The sequence below is a fragment of the Struthio camelus genome, chromosome 1, assembly GCF_040807025.1.
Source record: "Struthio camelus isolate bStrCam1 chromosome 1, bStrCam1.hap1, whole genome shotgun sequence".
In the NCBI taxonomy this organism is placed as follows: Eukaryota; Metazoa; Chordata; class Aves; order Struthioniformes; family Struthionidae; genus Struthio; species Struthio camelus.
This window is the reverse complement of record NC_090942.1, coordinates 140105206-140123064: the sequence shown is the minus strand read 5'-3', so window position 1 is coordinate 140123064 and position 17859 is coordinate 140105206. Positions and strand designations below refer to the sequence as shown.

The 17859-nt window shown below is 40.1% G+C and overlaps 1 long non-coding RNA gene across 1 annotated transcript in view; it reads left to right on the top strand.

Moving 5' to 3' along the window:
* Positions 1-12945, top strand: part of LOC138062325 (uncharacterized) — a 63447-nt gene extending 50502 nt beyond the window's left edge. The window contains exon 3 of the long non-coding RNA XR_011136378.1: positions 12755-12945. This is a non-coding gene — a long non-coding RNA (uncharacterized lncRNA). The remainder of the gene's footprint in view (positions 1-12754) is intronic.
* The last annotated feature ends 4914 nt before the right edge of the window (positions 12946-17859 follow it).

Here is a 17859-nt window from a genome sequence, read left to right as displayed (position 1 = left end):
GCGTATTTGGAACTTTAGGGCATGTAAATTGTGCAAATCAGATTTTCTGACAGAAGTCACTTTTAGGGGGAAATCCTTCAGCTTCCAGGAGGGTCTGAGTACATATTAGTACCACTCTGAAATCAAGACCTCTTTGATGTGTCACAAGTGGATAATACTGGATCTTCCTTTCCCTTCAGTGTCAGGGTATCTCTAACTCAGTTTCGGATAGTCCTATCATCCACATGATCCAGTAAGAAACTTATGCAGAGATAAGAAAAAGTCCTTTTCTTTAGACCTATGGGCCTGGATGACTTTACTGTAGGTATTCTAGGTATGTGGTGGACATGGAGTATGATGTCCATGTGTTTCTGTTTGAAAGTACCTTCTGTGAGAGAGGAAATAATGATGGAAATGCCTTATCGGTAGAAAGCAAGGAACGGTCAACAAAACTATAAATACTTAAATACTTACCTTTCTGTTATTCTATATCTTTTCTTTTTTTTTTTTCAGTCCCCATAACACTCTACTAGTAGCTCAGTCTATGTTAAAACCAGGGCTAATTCTGTGCTGGACTGACACTGCAGAAGCAATTCCATCTATCCAAATGCTAGGAGCATTCTTAAACCTGCACACATACAAATCAGCCCTGACAATATTGTAAAAGCTCCCTTTGCTTGTCTCATTATCAGCTCTGCTGTCAAACAGCCATAGAGCTGCTGACCCTATCTGTGAAACTAGTACAAAAAACATGCTCTTGAGCCCCAGAAAAAGGTGATGTGAAAGCCCGGGGCGTCAGGAAGGAATCTCTCCTGTGGAACCATGAAATATCTGTGGGAAAGGCAGAGTGCTGCTGCAGAAAGTTAGGAAAAACATTCTGAGCTGCTGCCCTGGAGTCTGTGGTGAGGTGTCACTACTGGCAGGTGATGGCAGGAGCTGAATGGTGCTTAGAAACAGCAATAAAAGGTTCATCGAACAGATCTCATCTTTGAAAAAAAATCTCCTGTAAAGAGAAAAGCTCCACACGCACTGGGCATATCCACACTGTGGATGGTTTATGCTTTCTGGTCAGGTAATTTGGTGCTAAGTACTTTGAGCAGCAGTAAGTGGTGTGTATTTACATATTCATTAATATAGAAGAATCGGTCTTTATCCTTGCGTTGTCCTAGATTGAGTTGTCAGGAACTGGGGCAATCTCTGTATCATTTGTATATCAAACTAGCTACTCAAGCCATGAAGGAATGTTCTGCAACAGTCAGAACAATTACAAAAAGGTGCCGAGAGAGGCCTAATACCCATTCCTTGCCCCACAGAATACAGTCTGGCTACTGTTTTTTTGCCCTTCCAGAAGTATTGATTATTGAGTCTTTCTTGAGCGCTGGACTAGGATCCCTGTTTTATTTGCTGTAACTTTGTCTGTATTTCTCATATCCCAATATTGTGGGAATTTGGACATTTTAGGAAAGTTACTGAGTTATTCACCCCTCATCTAAATTCACCTCACCATCAAATGACCCTGTCTAGATTCACTGAGTGGTATCTACACTAGTTACTTAACAGCAAAAACTAAAAAAAATGGGAGTGATAAAGGTATCTCTGACAATTTGGGCAGTTTGAGTAGGATTTCCTTGTACAGAGCATTACCTTCTGTCCTCTTGTCTTATTGTATTTTCTCAGAGAATTAGCTCTGTATACCCTAAGTGGAGTCAGTTTGGTTCCAAAGGTGAACAAGAAAAATTCTGGATTTTATGCAGAGACTACATGTTGATATCTGGAAGAATATTGGAAGAACTCTTAAGCACCCCAAAAGTCCATGAAAGAAAAGGAAATAATCTGAATTTATCTTCTGTTAGCATGTTAGAAAACTAGGGGAGAAACTCAGCTCCTACATTATGATGTCTTTGACTCTAATCTATTTAAAAGATTAGTGATATAACCTGAACTGTCACCTCAAAAAGAAAGCGTAACTGGAGAGCAAAAACTGAGGAACAGCAAGAAGTCTAAAAAGAGACATTTTGGGAAAATGATTTTAAAGATTAATTTGGTAAAAAGATGGTGTTATTTCAGAAGCTCCCACAAAATAAAACAAAAACTCCAGAAAATGTTAAAAATAGAAACATATGAATTTTGAGATTAACATTTCCATCAGAGGGAATACCTGAGGAGAAGAAATGTGAAAGTTGTTGCCTGAAAGGACTGCAGTTATCTGTGAGATTAGCAAAGGAATTTAAATTCTGTGTGAGGCAACTGGCTTTGCTAATCAGAGAACTTCTTGGCAATGGAGCTTCTGATCACTCAGTTTGCAATGCTGAGGAAATTATCTTCAATTTGAAAGCAGGACATTCATGCTCCATGTTAATGAATAAGACTGAATCAGGGAATTACTTGGGAGGAAGAATCCAGTTTGAGGGTCCAGATTGCTCCAGATTTAGAACTACTCATAGCTTGAAAAAAAAAGTTTCTTTTTCTGTACATGGGATTTAAAAATGTTGTGACTCTTGTCCATTGTTTTACTCACAAAGTCAAACTGGACATGCAGCTACTGAAATGGTCTGCTAAATGTCATTGTATCATATCAGCACTTCAAACAGGTACACCAGTACTGTTCTGCATGTCATGTATTATGATAGCTTGCAATCAAGACTAGATATTTGCATACTAGTGCTTCTGAATTTGCATACCACAGGCCTAGGTGGTGGAGATCACTGCTGTTATGTGAAAAAAAAGTATTATGGTAGATTTACATTTATGGATTTGTGCTTCTACCCTTGCTTATACTGTGTTAGTAGGCATATGTTTTACTGAAGCCTCTGCCACCTGCAAGAATGTCAGATCCCTTTTCTCAGTTGACTTGGAATAATGGTTTGTGGGGCATGGTATTATTCAATAGCAGTAAGAGTGGCAGAATCTGTCCCTGAAATGCTTTGAGGACACTGCGCCCTTCTTCGTCTTTTTTCTTTTGGGAAGTGCAATAAAATAACCAGGGAAATTACTGAGTCAGATAATGATCAGCCTGGTGAGTGATTGAGACATCAGCTCACTAATTAAACCTCCTTACACTTGTTTGCATTTCGTTCCTGGGCTCACAGTTCTGCAAAGTATTTGATATATACTGTAGAATGGAAGAATGAAAAGGTGCATAGTGCTATGATTACCATTATGGATAATTAAATAACACTCTGAGACCTGTAGCAGTAATTATCTTTTCAAGAGCCTTCTTTCCCTGATAATTAAGGGCCCACTGGAGTCGGTGTCATCACTCCTAATGATTTCTACGGGAACAGAGCTGGTTTTTTGTTTTCTTCTCTATTAACCGGAGGTTCCCTTCTGTACCCTGTCCCAGACGCATCTATATGTAGCAACATGTGGGGAACAGTGAAGGGAAAAAACAGGGTCAAGAAACTGGTTGTGACTCCTTGATTCAGAGTTGCTAGGCCACTTAATCTAGCAGAGTGGCCTAGGGATTCCCCTATTTTATATCGCAGGAAAAGTAGTCTTACATAATTCACAGCAGGAGAAGCTGAAATACGACTCAGCTCTCTTTTCATTCATCCATGTACTGCTTATAGGATGCCCCTGCCTTTTCCCTGGTACTTTGGGCAGGGGGAAGGAAGTGAAATACTTTCCTACGGATTCCTGCCAATGCAGTGTTCTTCTGTGCAGAGACAGAAGAAGAAGAAGAACGTGGCGCATTGTGTCCTGGTTGGGTATGAGACAATGTATAAAAGTGCTCATTCAGAGAGCAACCATGTCAGACTGTGAATACTTCATGTTACCTTAACAAAGCTGGGCTTTTTCTTCCCAATTCCTATGTCTTATCCTGATGCTGCTTTGTTTTCCCCTTCTTGAACTTCTTAGCGGTAGCTCAGCAAATAGCTGTTTAAACAGCAGCCCTTGAGGTCTGATGCACTGAATCATTAACAGCTATTGTCAGAACATGCTTTTTCATCCACAGTAGACAGCTCAACCTTGTTCGTTCTGTCTGTCTGGGTGGGATTTTTCTCTCCCATAACCTCTCTGTTCCCCTCCCCCCGATGCAGCAGTCTTCGTCTTCTAGTAATCAAACTCTTCACCTCACACTGTGTCCTCCTTTCTAAGCTTACTGTTCCTCCAATCCCATTCCCCTTGCACTCTTCTTCCTCTTCAGCTCTTGCTTGTCCCTGCTGTTTCTATAGCTTGTGTTAAGTAAGTGTCACCAATTGGAGGAAAAGGCATGCCTTGTGGCTGTTTCTCTACCTCTTCCTTGGCTGGCATGTCCCCATGCCCTTGGCTGTTACGAGGTTTAGCTGAGGCTGCTGAGGTGATTGTCCAGGAACACGCGGGTACATAGTGCCATGTCAGAAGGTGAAAATATGGTGCAGCATGAAGTGTCTGGCCCTGCCTTTGAGCTCACATCTCTATTATCCAGAGGTTTACAGAAGCAGAAGAGTGACAGCTGAGCTTCTTCTCCCTTTCATGTGGTCATCAGCTCTTGTTAGCTTTGTCCAGGGTTTCCAAAGGAGAATCGATCTGTGGGACTAGGAGGCTGGGTTCAGCAGGAAACCTACGGCCTCTTGCAAAGGGGAGAGCTCTGTAAGCACCCTTTCTCCCAAAGCAAAACTCCTGGCTATTTACCTACTGTAGTGTGAACAAGGTCATAGCTGTTCCACCTTCCTGATATAAAAAGGAAACAAAATCAAATCCCCACTGTGCCAGAAAATGTCACAGAAGTCATCACTTTCTTCATTGATTTAAGCCTATGCCATCGTTGCAGTTCACATTTAATGTAACTAAACTATCTTTCATAGATTCGTGATTCAGTCTTGCCCTTATTTTAATACTACAGTTTCTATTTAAAAGTATGAATGTACGACTTGTCCTTGAATGTGGTGGCTGAAGTAGCTGCAAGATTTTTCTTGATCTTTACTAAATACATTTTGCGTGGTACACCTGCTGCTATACATCTATATAATACATCTGTAATCATCTGTTTTTTAAAGTATTTTTCTTCAAATTTATTTTTAGTGTTGTGCTGAATTCAGCTTGATATCTGGGAGAGCCCTTGCCTTTTGGCACAAGAGGCTAATTTTAGGATTGTATATTAGGCTTATGAGATATGAGTAAAATTTGTTATTATTATTGCCATAAACTGCATGAAATCAACAAAAGTGCTTCAGATATGCATTGGGAAACTTTTTAGTAAGTCTTTATCACATCTGAGCCCCTGCAAATCGAAAGTCTATCAGTAGTAGAAAAAAGTAGGTATAAGAAAGAAGTATTCTTAAGTAAGCTGTAAGAGGTTAAAGGAAGTCCTCAATGAGAAAACGGCCCACGCATTAGGTAAAGAAATTTCATTTTTTTCTACATTAAAAACTGCTTACTAAACATAAGCAAAATAAGCCTGAAGACAAACAGCAGGAAGGGTGCTCCTCCTTTTCAGTGGGTATAGTTTAGCTTTCGATTATCACTTTTCAAGTACTGTAGCCAGGACCACAGCAAACACACAAAGTCCTACACTGAACATGCTAATGAAATAGCTATGGAAAATGCCGAGTCTGGCACTGGAGTGCAGTGGTTAACACACATGTCTGAAGAAGTGGTGGCATGTCTATTCCCATAGGTGGCCACAGATTCTCATCTTGTGGGTGCTGTTGACTTATGAAGGTTATCAGGTGTGCAGGTTTCTCCTCCAGACACTTGCTAGAACCACAGAATAATCGAGGTTGGAAGGGATCTCTGGAGGTCATCTAATCTGACATCTTGCTCAAAGCAGAGCCTATGCTGAAGTCAGATACAGATTAGATCAGGTTGCTCAAGGCCTTGTCCAGTCAAGTTCTGAATATCTCCAGGGATGGAGATCTCACAGCCTCTCTGGAAGAACCTGTTCCAGAATTTGACTACCTTTCCTGTGAAAATAATTTTTCTAACATTTAATTAGAATTCCCTCTGTTGCAATTAGTGTCTCTTGCCCCTTGTCCTTTCACTGTGCATCTTAAAGAAGAGTATGGCTCTGTCTTCTCTAAGCCTCCCATTTACATGGGAATGGAATATGTGTTCAAAAATCATTGCTCAGGAACTGAACATTTCAGTGGATGTGGGGTGCAAGTTTAATTCTGTGTCTGTCAAAGGTCTGAGAAAGAGAGAAAGATTCGTATTTTAACCGCATCTTACTGTGTAGCCCTAACAGAAATATAGATTTTCATGTCTTCTAGCATGTGCTCACAACTTTCAGTTATAAGGACAAGCGAGGATTAATACATCCCATTAATATTATTCTGTTCTCAACAGCTTCCTAATTAACCGAACCCTCCAATCACCAGCACTTCTTTTTTCTTCTCAAAATTCCTTTATAGACATCCTTCTTGTGCAGAAGTGCTTGAAAATGTGCACAGTGTAGTAGCTGATGTTTACCACCGTGATACAGAGATGTTACCTCCCTGATATGCGGTATGAGGCTTCCACTCCTCAAAATCACACAATGTTTTATAGAGCAATATTGCAGTGCAAGCAGATATCTATTTTGATCTTCAGGCACAGGTTATAATATTTTTAACCCTACATATTTTGAAGTGTTTCATGCAAGTGAATATCTATGTTCTGAATATTTAAAACAGACCTCATTTTCCCATTTCTTATTCCTCTAGGTTCCTTTTCTCCCTTTTCCGTAAGTGTTTGCAATGTTTTCTATTCTAATATAACTTGTAACGTGCTGTTGTCTCTGTCATCTATTTATGGAAGATGTTAAACAAATGAGCAGCATCTGTTCCACCCAACTGGAATATGCTTCTGCCTCATTCTGATCTGTTCTGACACCCTGCCACTATTGCTACTCTTTGCCAATAGCCCTTTGCTTAGTTTATTACTGCTGAGAGCTGCCATGGCAAACAAACTATAATAATTGTCACTCTTCAGAATAATTATTACCTGTATTCTTAAAGGGAGAAAAATTTTGAGTTGTGTCACAACAGGAACCAACATAGATTAAGAATTACATAACAGTGGAAATGTGCTTATAAAAGTATAAGGAAACATTACCAGTTAATTAGGAATTAAAGTACAAAATTGCTTCCCCAGATTGATGCAACTATATTACACTTGAAATGTCAGTACAGCAATTAGAGACATCATCTTCAAAGAACTTGCTAATATATATTTTTTAAATTATGTTAATAAGTTCAGTCATTTTGCGTCCTGCCTACTTTTTGGAAAATATATGTGATTTTCAATAATGTGATAAATATACTTACCACTTGAGAGCCTGTAACAAAGGTAGCTTCATCAAAGAAGGACAATCAAATGATATCTGGACAAAATGGTGAATTTCTGTACTTCTTTCTGGTTACTTCTTTTCTCTTTTTTCAAAGTATCTTGCTATTTGTTTAAAAATCCCACTAGAACAGTTTTTCTGGTAATGGGAGAGAAACAGCCATATGGGATTAGACAGGAGATGCCTTAGGGCTAAGTTTCTACAAACTTTTGAGGTCAGCTTTAAAGCTGCCTTAGCATCAGTGTGCTACTCTGTATGGACTCATTCACGCTCAGTCATGCACCTTGCACATCACTTTTTCTGGGAAGTGTAGGCAAACCGTTAGTATGCCTCTGAGACCTGCACTACTGACTCAGTTAGAAGAGGCGGTGGGATCTAAAGATGTTGTGGTATCTCATCTCTTACACAGCAGGGTATGAGATATGTCAAAGGAAGGCTGATGACTACTCCTGGTGAACAGTTCTGTAGTCACTTAGAATCACAGAATCATCGACTAATGTAGGCTGAAAAAGACTTCTGGAGGTTATCTAATCCAACCCACTGCCCAAAGCACTTTAATCAGACCAGCTTGCTCAGGGTTGTGTCTAGTCAAGTCTTAAACACCTCTAAGCATGGAAAACCCACAGCCTCTCTGTGTGCCTGTTACAGAATTTGTCTGCTCTCTTGGTAGAAGTTTTTTCAATTTATCTAACTGGAACTTCCCCTGTTCCAAGTTGTATCCATTGCTTCCTATTCTGTCAATGTGGTGCACCTCTGAGAAGAGTCCGGCTCTGTCTTCTCTATATCCTCCAATCAGGTAGCTGTAGGTGGCAGTAAGGTCTCCCTTAAGACTTTTCTCTCCAGGCTGAATAAACTCAGTTCTCTTAGCTTTTCCTCATACATATTGCAGCCTCCTGACCAGCTTGGTAGACTTGCTCCAGTATGTCAGTGTATTTCTCATACTAGCAAACCAGAACCGGACCCAGTATTCAAGACATGGTCTTATCAGTGCTAAACAGAGGGCAATAATCACCTCCCTCAAGCTGCTGGCTACGCTTTTACTGATATAGCCCAGGGTGCTTCTAGAACACACTGCTTTCTCATGCTCAGCTTGCTGCCCACCAGGACCTCCAGGTCCTTTTCTGCGGAGCTGCTTCCCACACATCCTGACTCCACCACCCCAGCTTCTAGTGTTGCATGGGAGTATTCCATCCCAAATGCAAGAATCTACACATACTTTTGTTGAACGTCATAAGGTTTCTGTTTGCCCATTTCTCCAGTCTGTCTAGGTCACTTTGAATAGCAGCCTCACCCTCCTGCATATTGATCACTCTCCTCCAATATAGCGTGCCTGCAAGATGGCTGAAAAGGTACTCTGTCCCACAACCAAGGTTGTTAATGAAGTTGTTAAACCTTATGAACCCCAGTATTGACCTCTGAGGGATGCCACTCATTACTAGCTGCCAGATGGACTTTACATTAGTGATCACAACTCTTGGCTCCATCACCTTCGAAGGGACTGAGGTGAGGCTGACTGGATTGTAGTTACCTTGATCCTCCTGCTTGCCTTTCCGGAGGATGGGTGAAGACTTGCTACAAAGAATACTGCTGTGTACCTCCTGGAGGCTGATACTTAATAGTTAGCATCTTAAATCATAAGAGTTTGCATCCTTTACAGATTTTTCCATAGGGTATACTGACTTCCACTTGGAAAAAAAAAAAAAACAGCAAAGTTCTTGGCTCCAAATGCAACCTGGGTAAGCAAATTGTATAGGTTAACTATATGTACAAAATAGTTCAGGCTGTTCTTTTCATTGTTGCTCCTGGATAACATCCAATACTGATTTTTAGACAGTATGCTTCTCACTAACACATCTTTATGAGGTCTCTACAGAACACCTTACAACCTTTTCTAGTGTTGCCAAATGAAGTAATTTTCTACCATCTGTAAAACTGCCTACCTCACCATTCTCACCTTCTCTCAATGATTATAAGCATGTTAAAGACTGGGGTTCTACCACACATTGGTCCTGTCATGTTCCCCGAGGTGTTTTCAAAGACTATTTTTAATTTTTTTAAATAAAGTTAATGGATACGGAAATAAAGCTCTGATCTGTAATTCCCCAGATCCATACTACCTTTCTGGAACTAGAACAGTTGCTATCCTACTGGCCTTCAACATAGCTGCTGATTTTAATTGAAGATTGCATATTTTGGTAGCTGTCAAATCTCTTGTGTCTTCAGCAACTGCAGAACTCTTGGATATGTACCAGCCAGTCCTAGTAAGCTGTTCCTGTTTAACTTGTCACTTTGTTCCAGTTTCTCTTCTTGTACTGCTCTTCATCTTGAGTTTTTGCTCATGGCCTGTCTTGATTACTTGAAAATTTTGATTTTGAATTAATGAAAGTATAATTTCATAGTGACATGATGGGATGGGGCTATTCTTTCAGCTTATTTCCACTGTTATTTCTTTCTAGTTTATGCTCATCTGGTCTTGGGAGTCACTGATTCACTCATGACTTCCTGCTTCCATTATACCTAGAAAATATCATGGGGTTTCTGTTAACGTCTTTGGATAAGTATTTTCCAAATGTCCTCTTTGCTTTTCTAACTTCTTCCCTGCACATTATCAGTGATAGTTTGCTACTTTCCTTTTGATTTCACTTGGGTAAGATTTCTTTTTTTCTGAAGGAGGCCAACTGCATTTTAGTAGATTTTTGAACTTTGCTACTTACCCAGCTAATTTCCTCTACTCCTGGCTTATTGTTTTATTCATGGTATGTTTCTGTAAGTAATATAATTTTATCCATAATTCTTGAGGTTAAATTGTAAAGTATTTGCATTATGACAAGATGAATCCAGCCTTTAGTAATGTTCTGGGGAAAACCCAACTAATTATGAAGTCTTTAGCTGTCTAGAAACCATGTTGCTCAGTCCAGTAAAGGTGCTTCTGTTAATTAAGGATCAGTATGCACTTCATCAATGGAAATTGAAGTGGAAATAGCAGGAGATGAGGAAATGAAAGATTTTCCAGCATGAAATGTTTAAGCAGTAACCCTGATGTCAACTTTAACAATTCCTTCAGATAGCAAAAATATTCAAAGTATTGAGAATGGCCTTCAAGGTGAAGGATGAGTACTGCAGGGGGTGGGGGAGAAGGAACTCAGACCACAGACAGACACAAAAACAGTTGCTGGAGTTATAGAATGCTAGAGGGTATTCAAGGTGGTGGTCTTGCTCAATTCCTATAAATCTTCCTATAGGAACTTCTTCATCTAGATGGAGAATCAGTAATGCCAGTGATATAGTGACCCTACAGAATACAATATCAGGCAACCTCACTAGAGATTACTGCTGATCTTTTGTTATAATTACCCAGAAATTCCCATACACTTGTGATTTTTAAGAGTAAAGAAACCTTATATTTTTACCTAGAAGGCAACAGCTTGTCAACCTCAGCCCTAGATGAGGGCTATTTTTTCTAACTGTTTTTCTAGTTGTGTGATTCCTGACAATAACAGAAACCCACAAGGACTTCTTTATTCATAATCTACAGGTTTCTCCGCACTACAGCAATTCTGAGTGCCTAACAAGTTAATTCCTGAGCCAGATATAGTAAAGGGATATATTTACAATAAAACAAAATTGGCAGTGGAAATCAGAAAAATAAGCAAGCTATCACTTTCTTTCTCTCCCCACTTCTGTCACAATATGATGAACCATAAATTGTTACCTTTATTTCTCTTGAAAAGGCATTTGTAACTACAAATCCAACCAGTTATAACAGAAAGAGAGTTCTTTCCCACTACTAGCCTTTAATCCTTTTTGTTCCTCTGTCACTGGCTCTCAGCTGAAAAATAAAGCTGATAGAGTTCACAGAGTTATTGGATATTTACAAATTTATTTTAGTTCTGGATAAATTGAGAGAAAGGAATTTATCACTTTCCATAAAGAAGGATTGGTGTGCTAGGACTGCATTCCTGGGCACTGCTTGAAATGGGGGCTGCTGTGCATCAGGAAGCCCTGGGGAACAGAAATCAGTCTTGTAGATCTTCTGGCGTAGTGGAGATGGGTTGGTGTCTGGCAAAATGTGAACCGGGCCTCCATTTGAGCTTTGCACAGACGGTCGCTGTAATTTTACCGTAGTCATATTGCCTAGCAACAAAAAGGTTAACTTTCTGAACTATTAAACATCAGTGAAAGGGCATTTTGTCTTATTGCTTCCTGAGTCTATTAGCAAGTCAGAATTCTGAAATGTTGACGCTTTGCAGTGCTCGGCTTCATTCATTAACTGCTCTGACCATGTTCAGAACCACAGCCTGGGCCTCAGGAGTTTCCCCAACTGCTTTGTGGTGGTCAGTTACCCCAGCACAATTGCCATCATGCTGCGTCTGGTAATGCTGGGCTGTGTAATGCCTGTGAGATGCTGCCCTGCCTTGCGAGTAGTGCAAAAGCTAAATCATTTCACAGGCAGTCAGAGAGCTGTTGTACCAAAAGGATGGATGCTCCAGTATTTGTTATGTTACATCCACCACCCTTACATCCATGTGAGACACCATCCAGCTTTGGAAGCACATAGAAGGAACAGTCTTAGTGTTCATGAGAAAATGGAGACTGTATTTGTAGCCAACCACTAAACATATTACAGAATGTGGAAACTTGCTTTGCACCCCATCTCGCTCAGATACATTCCTTCTTCTGGAAAATGGTATTTACCAATGTTTTTGCTGAGTCTAGAGCATGTAGAAATGCAAGCACAGTCAAGAAGGGAATCCAGGTAGTGTTTTTTCCAAGTGTAATTGGAAATTCTCCAGAAAAATAGTTTTTATCAATTTTCTTGATGATGATTCAAAAAGGATACTGTTCAAAAAGGATGCTGATTTTGCTTATTTTTCTGATTTGCAAAAAAAGTTTCAAGAAATGTATGTTTGGAATAACACTCTTCCTGCTCCTACATACCTAAGTGAAAAGTTTCCTTACTTGTTTTGAAATAGTATTGTTATACATAAACATTAAAAAATGCTGATCGAAACACAGTCTTCATAGACTGCTCTTTTTTTTTTTCCCCTCAGATAATTGGCTAATGGAAATTAAGTATTTTAACCATTTGTTCCAAAAAGGAACAAATTTCTTCTTTACTAATGCAATCACATAGCTCTCCTTTCACAGCATCTGCAGTCTGATGTGTGCATCAGAGAACAAGCAGAACAACTTCTATGCTTCAGGTGAAATCCTTCCTTGATTGCTTTCCTGGACTGTGGTGGATGAAATGAATGGTTGCTATGTTTTTCATTGCTAAGGCAAGTGAGCAGAAAATATTACAATGGCGAGACAAGCTGACATTGTTCAAGCTGACATTACTGCTGGAAGCATACCTTAAAGTTCCTGACTTAATTATTCTAACTGTATGACCACTGCATTAATACCATTTTTGCATATTTAATGGTCTAGGTCTTTGAAAAACTAAAAGTTACCTATGAACAACTTCCTAGCATGTCTTGAATGCCTAATGCAGTACCATGTTTCTGCATGACACCATTACATTCCAAGGCCAGGAGAGTTCACTGGAAGCATGGAGCACCTGCTTTGTGATGGAAGGAGAACAACAGGCTGTAATTTTTGTGGAAAGAGGAAGAGATGTGGAGAACTGATCCTCCCTACTAGAACACACACGTAGATGCTGCATCTTTCTATTACTGTTGGTTGAATGAACTTCTGATCTCCAATGAATTTTTCCAATCTCAGCAAAATTTCTTCAGCAGGTTTGTACTAAATGTCTAGTTTAATCATTTATACATTATTTTGCATTCCAGTAAAGTATTTCAGTGCAGCTTGGTTTTGCATGCATGACACAGTAATGGCTATTTTTTTTTCCAGTTTCCAGTATTAAATGTAGGCTGTCATGTCATTCCTAAGGGGGACAATCAAAAAAGGGCAGTAGTGTTGTTTAATGTTTAATATTGCCCAATGTTAGTTTTGAAAAGGAATGATTTCTTTTATAATTTTGAAATTTCAATATTGGAACTGCATAAGACCAAGTTCCCTCCTCCACTAAACATCCTGTCCCCCAATGGCATTTAGTTACAAGCCTCTCTACTATACACATATTCCAATGACTTGTCCTCTGAGTAACCAAAATGAACAGCCTATTTCACACTACCATCCATCTCTTAATATGTGTGTGGCTGCACCTCCTAAGAAGTAGGATGTCCATTTTCAGGCTGAGCGCTCCGTCAGGAGGAATTCCCCAGACTCTCCTATGCTTCTTGCAAGCTGATTCTTTTACTGATTCATTATTCTCTGAATGTAAAGCATTTCTTGTCAAGGGGAAGAAGCACCGTATACTAATGCCTCTTGGAACCTAGAGGGAATTTCCTGCCATAGGACCTGTTCATTCATTTACCCAAAATAATTTAACATTTTCATAAAAGTGAGGATTCAGAGTTTCTCTGATGACCTTTACGTGATGCATGCAGTCAGAGGGCATGACCTGAACTGGAAATGTTTCTGTTGCTTTATCAAAGCTCTACCTTTTTTTTTTAGTCCTGATGTTTTACATTTAGATGCTGCTATACAACTTAAAGAAAATCTTACTGTGGCCACCATTTCAAGAGCATACTTTTGATTGCATAGTAACCAAGATGTGTTTTACTTGAATTCAAATAGCCTGAACTCCCAGTGCTTTTGCATCCTGGGCAGCCATTTTAAACTGGTAAAATACTATGTGAGAATCTGCCAAGTCAGAATGGACCAATGCAGTAATATCTGTACAAACCTGTTCAAGAGAAAAGTCAGGCCCTTAATTTCTTGCTTTTCAGACCTCTCTTGTGATCATGCCGCTTTCTAAAGGTGTGATATGAATAACGTAAAGAAATCTATAAATTAAAGAAGATCTCATCATCAATCCATTTGAATAGCATACCTCATATCTGAGGTACTTGCCCTGTCTTAGCACTGATTTGATTTAAGTAATACTTAAGCCCTCATCTAGGTTTAAACTGAATTCTGACTGACATCAGCAAAACTTCAAAGAGAAAAAAAAAAGGTAAGTCTTAAGAAAAACAGGAGTAAACTGCTAGGGGTCAGGCTGGCTTTACCTACTGAAACTCCATTTCAGAGAAAGAAAATTGGTACAAGCCAAAAAGAAGCTGAGACAGTTGCTAGTTACTTGCTTTTTCCACACAGGGGATCAAGATGGACATACAGAAATGAAGCCAAAAAACACCGATAAATCCACACTGAACCATTCTACCTATGTAGATTCTGAATCAGTAGACATCATCACAGGGAATATGCTATTAAAAATCAAGCCAAAATGAATGCTGATAAATATGTGATCAGAGAAAGAGAGAGTCCCCAGATAAAAAATTAATAATGGCTGAATGGTCTTAACATATTTCCTTTGATTCATGGGAGCATGGTTATAGCATGGGGAAATGCCATTGCTTTCAAATGAAACAAATGGCTCTGTATAGACTATTGAAAGCAACAGATGTTCTGTAAACCAGAACTTCCACAAAAGGACAGTCTTGGAACTATTTTGTAAACAGCCTAGCTTAAAATTTAACACATGCACCTTAAGGATGGCTCTGTGACAGAAGCTTGTACAGATGGGTCTTGGAAGCTGTGCAATGCAAAGGGCACCTCACCGAGTTCAGAAAGCCTCGCATATCCTGGTTTGTTGTTGTTTGAAAAAGAAAGTCTGAGTGCATTTGCCTATACTTGTTTGTTTGTGTGTTTTTCTCTCTGTTCCTCTCCGTGTACATATACATATGAGAGAATGACAAATTTATCTTCAAAATATTTGAAAGCATTTTTTATTGATAAGGAGATATATAATTTTCTAAAATTGCATGTCCCACATTTAACTCTTTTGTGAGGTAAATTTTGCTTAATTAATGAACTTGTGAATGGATACTCAAAGCCAAGACGATTGAAAAGGAACTCAAAAACTCAGGTGTTATCGTGAAGCTGTTATACCAGCGTTCTCAGGGTCTGTCCCCTAGACGTGCTTCTCACAGTGTGCGGCTTGCAAAGGTACATCAAAGCACCACGAGATCCTTGCTAACTGGGCATTTTCTGATGGTTTCCGAAGAAGCCAGAAGCCAGAGAGCTGCAAAAGAGAGGTGTTGTCTCAGGGGAAGCCTGCACTGATGGATAGGTGTCAGGTATGCAGCAGATGCGTGTGCTTTTCAGGGATCTACCTCCTGCCCGCTCTGCCTGCTTGCTGTTAGGGTGCAGCGAGGGCCGGCTGCTCCCCAGAGATGGGGAGCGGGATCCAAGGGTGACCCCAGCACAGACCATGCCTTGCCGATGGGGTGCAGTCCTTCAGGGTCTGTGTGCAGTGGGCAGAGCTGGGGCTGGTAGCAGAGTCCATCGATCACCCTCAGCACTGCGAGCAATAAGTCGGGTCCATGGTCCCTCCAGGCACTCCAGCTGGGAGCAAAAGGAAATGGGGCCGGGTACAGAGACAAGGCTACAGCATATGTCCAAGGATATTTCCAGGAGATGACCTGCTGACCGTATAGGGCTGAAGTCCACCCAGGAGGCAGAGCCAGATATTGGGCTGGAGACCAGCACCACTATAACGTCACAAGGCAAGGACTGACAGTCCTGGGCTGGGCTGAAATGGGGACCGAGGGCTGAGCAGGGTGGAGGTGGGGATCCCCAGCCCTATTTGTGCCCTAAGTGCCCTAACACTTGCCGTATCACTGCTTGCTTTGAAAATCAGAGAGCTATAAGGATGATCTTCAGCTAACACAGAGCAATGTCGTTGGACATATTTCTAATGCTTTCTCTAGGAATTTACCTTGTTTTTAACTGTGGACAGAGCAGTATGTAAATCTTTGATGTGATTTCAGCAGCATTTTATCCTTCTTCCCCTCTTACCTGTGCAGAATAGAGACTGCCCACCCCACAAACCCTGCTCCAGCAAGATCATAATACTTGCAAGTCCCATCAGATGAAAACAGCCTGGCAGGCCACTGGGTTAGTAAGGCACACTAAGGGGTCCTCTTGGCTCTCGCTGTAGCTAGTGTGGGGTGGCCACATGACAGAAGATTTGCTATTATAAGGACTGCCTCTAGCTGCTGCTCTACGAGATACTTTTCCAATACCTGTTGAATGGGTTCGCCCAGGATGTCCAGACAAACTTGCATTTCTTCGTTTTACACATTGGCCCCGATAACTCCAGGAGATCTGGCAGCTTTATGTCGTAAGGATTTTTGTGACTTCCCATCATATGCACTATAAGAGTCATTATCATAACTAAGAACTTCCACCTGACATACAGTATAGAGAGGGAAAGTGCTTAAAAACTCTTAAATTGCCCTTTACCAACAAATGTCGCATTGACGAAAAGTATAAATCTCTAGAGAAAACGATTCTCTACTTTTTGGTTTTTTTCAGATTTTATTTGGCTTCCCATTTGCAAGGGCAGAGAATGCAGAAAGAATGAACGTCATGAAGTTTTGCACAGACTATGCACCTTTTTTTTTCCTAAAGGCACTTCTTTTTAGTGAAACAGAAGTAAGTGTTGGAACTATATACTTTTGAAGACGGTGATCGTCAGATTGCCTACTTCAGCAGTTATCACCATGGAGAGGTAAGTTTTTAGGCAGCATCCTGCTCTGCTTGTATTCATGTATGGCTCAAAGGTCAAGATTTAGGAGGGCTCTGCAGCGTGTGCGTTAAACAGGAGAAATAGTCAGTTAATTGAGATTATACACAAGCATGCAGTTATTGGGCGTTAAAGCTGGAATTAATGGTTTCTTGATTGAGATGGACATAAGCTATACTTTTAATCTTACTGAATAAGAGGACTTTAAGAATGTACTTATGAGCCTTTCTGGTTCTTCCCAGAGCTGGAGCATTTGAAAATAAATGTTGTCGACTTGGGAGACAAGGAAATAGCAAAGGCTTATTTATCTGTCACTTGTGAAGTAGATGGAGGAAAAATACCAGGCTGTTTTGGGTAGATCCCAGTCAAAAGAGGAACTATTTAATCTGCCTAGTAAAAGTTATATATATGAAAAATGGATTATTACCTATTTTCACTGATCTGAAAAAAAGGCATGTTAAGGTGGTGAATCTGGCTGTGGTACTTATCTAATATTGATTGAATGTCAGTGAGGTAACACATAGGCAAAAAAAAAAAGTTAGACTAACTAAAATACACATCAAAAAGCACATTTTCCATTTCCAGAGAAATGTTGTTTGAGGTGTATTTATGTGGATCAAGAAAAGTGTTGCTCTGGCGCTTAGGCAACACATGCAGTAGTGGCATATTCCCTCCAGGGACAGCGCTGACAATAGCTATGCTACAGCCTTTCTCCTTCAAAGATAGTAATTTGCATTGCATGCAGAAAAGGTTGCATTCTGAATGCAAATATGATCATAATTAATACAAGGAAGGGACAGGCATAATAGTGCACTGTTATGGTTATACTGTAAAATCCATTAGGTTTGGAGGAAGATCCTGACAGAAACAGCTTGCCTTAAACAGCGCTAGTAAAAAAAAAAGAGGACAAAAAGTCATTGATAAACTGCCACCACCCCAATGTCCTAGCAATATATTAGCCTGAAATAGCACGTTGGCGATGTATAAATCTATAGAACTACAGTGGGGAAACATGAAGGGTACAAAAGCATGCATA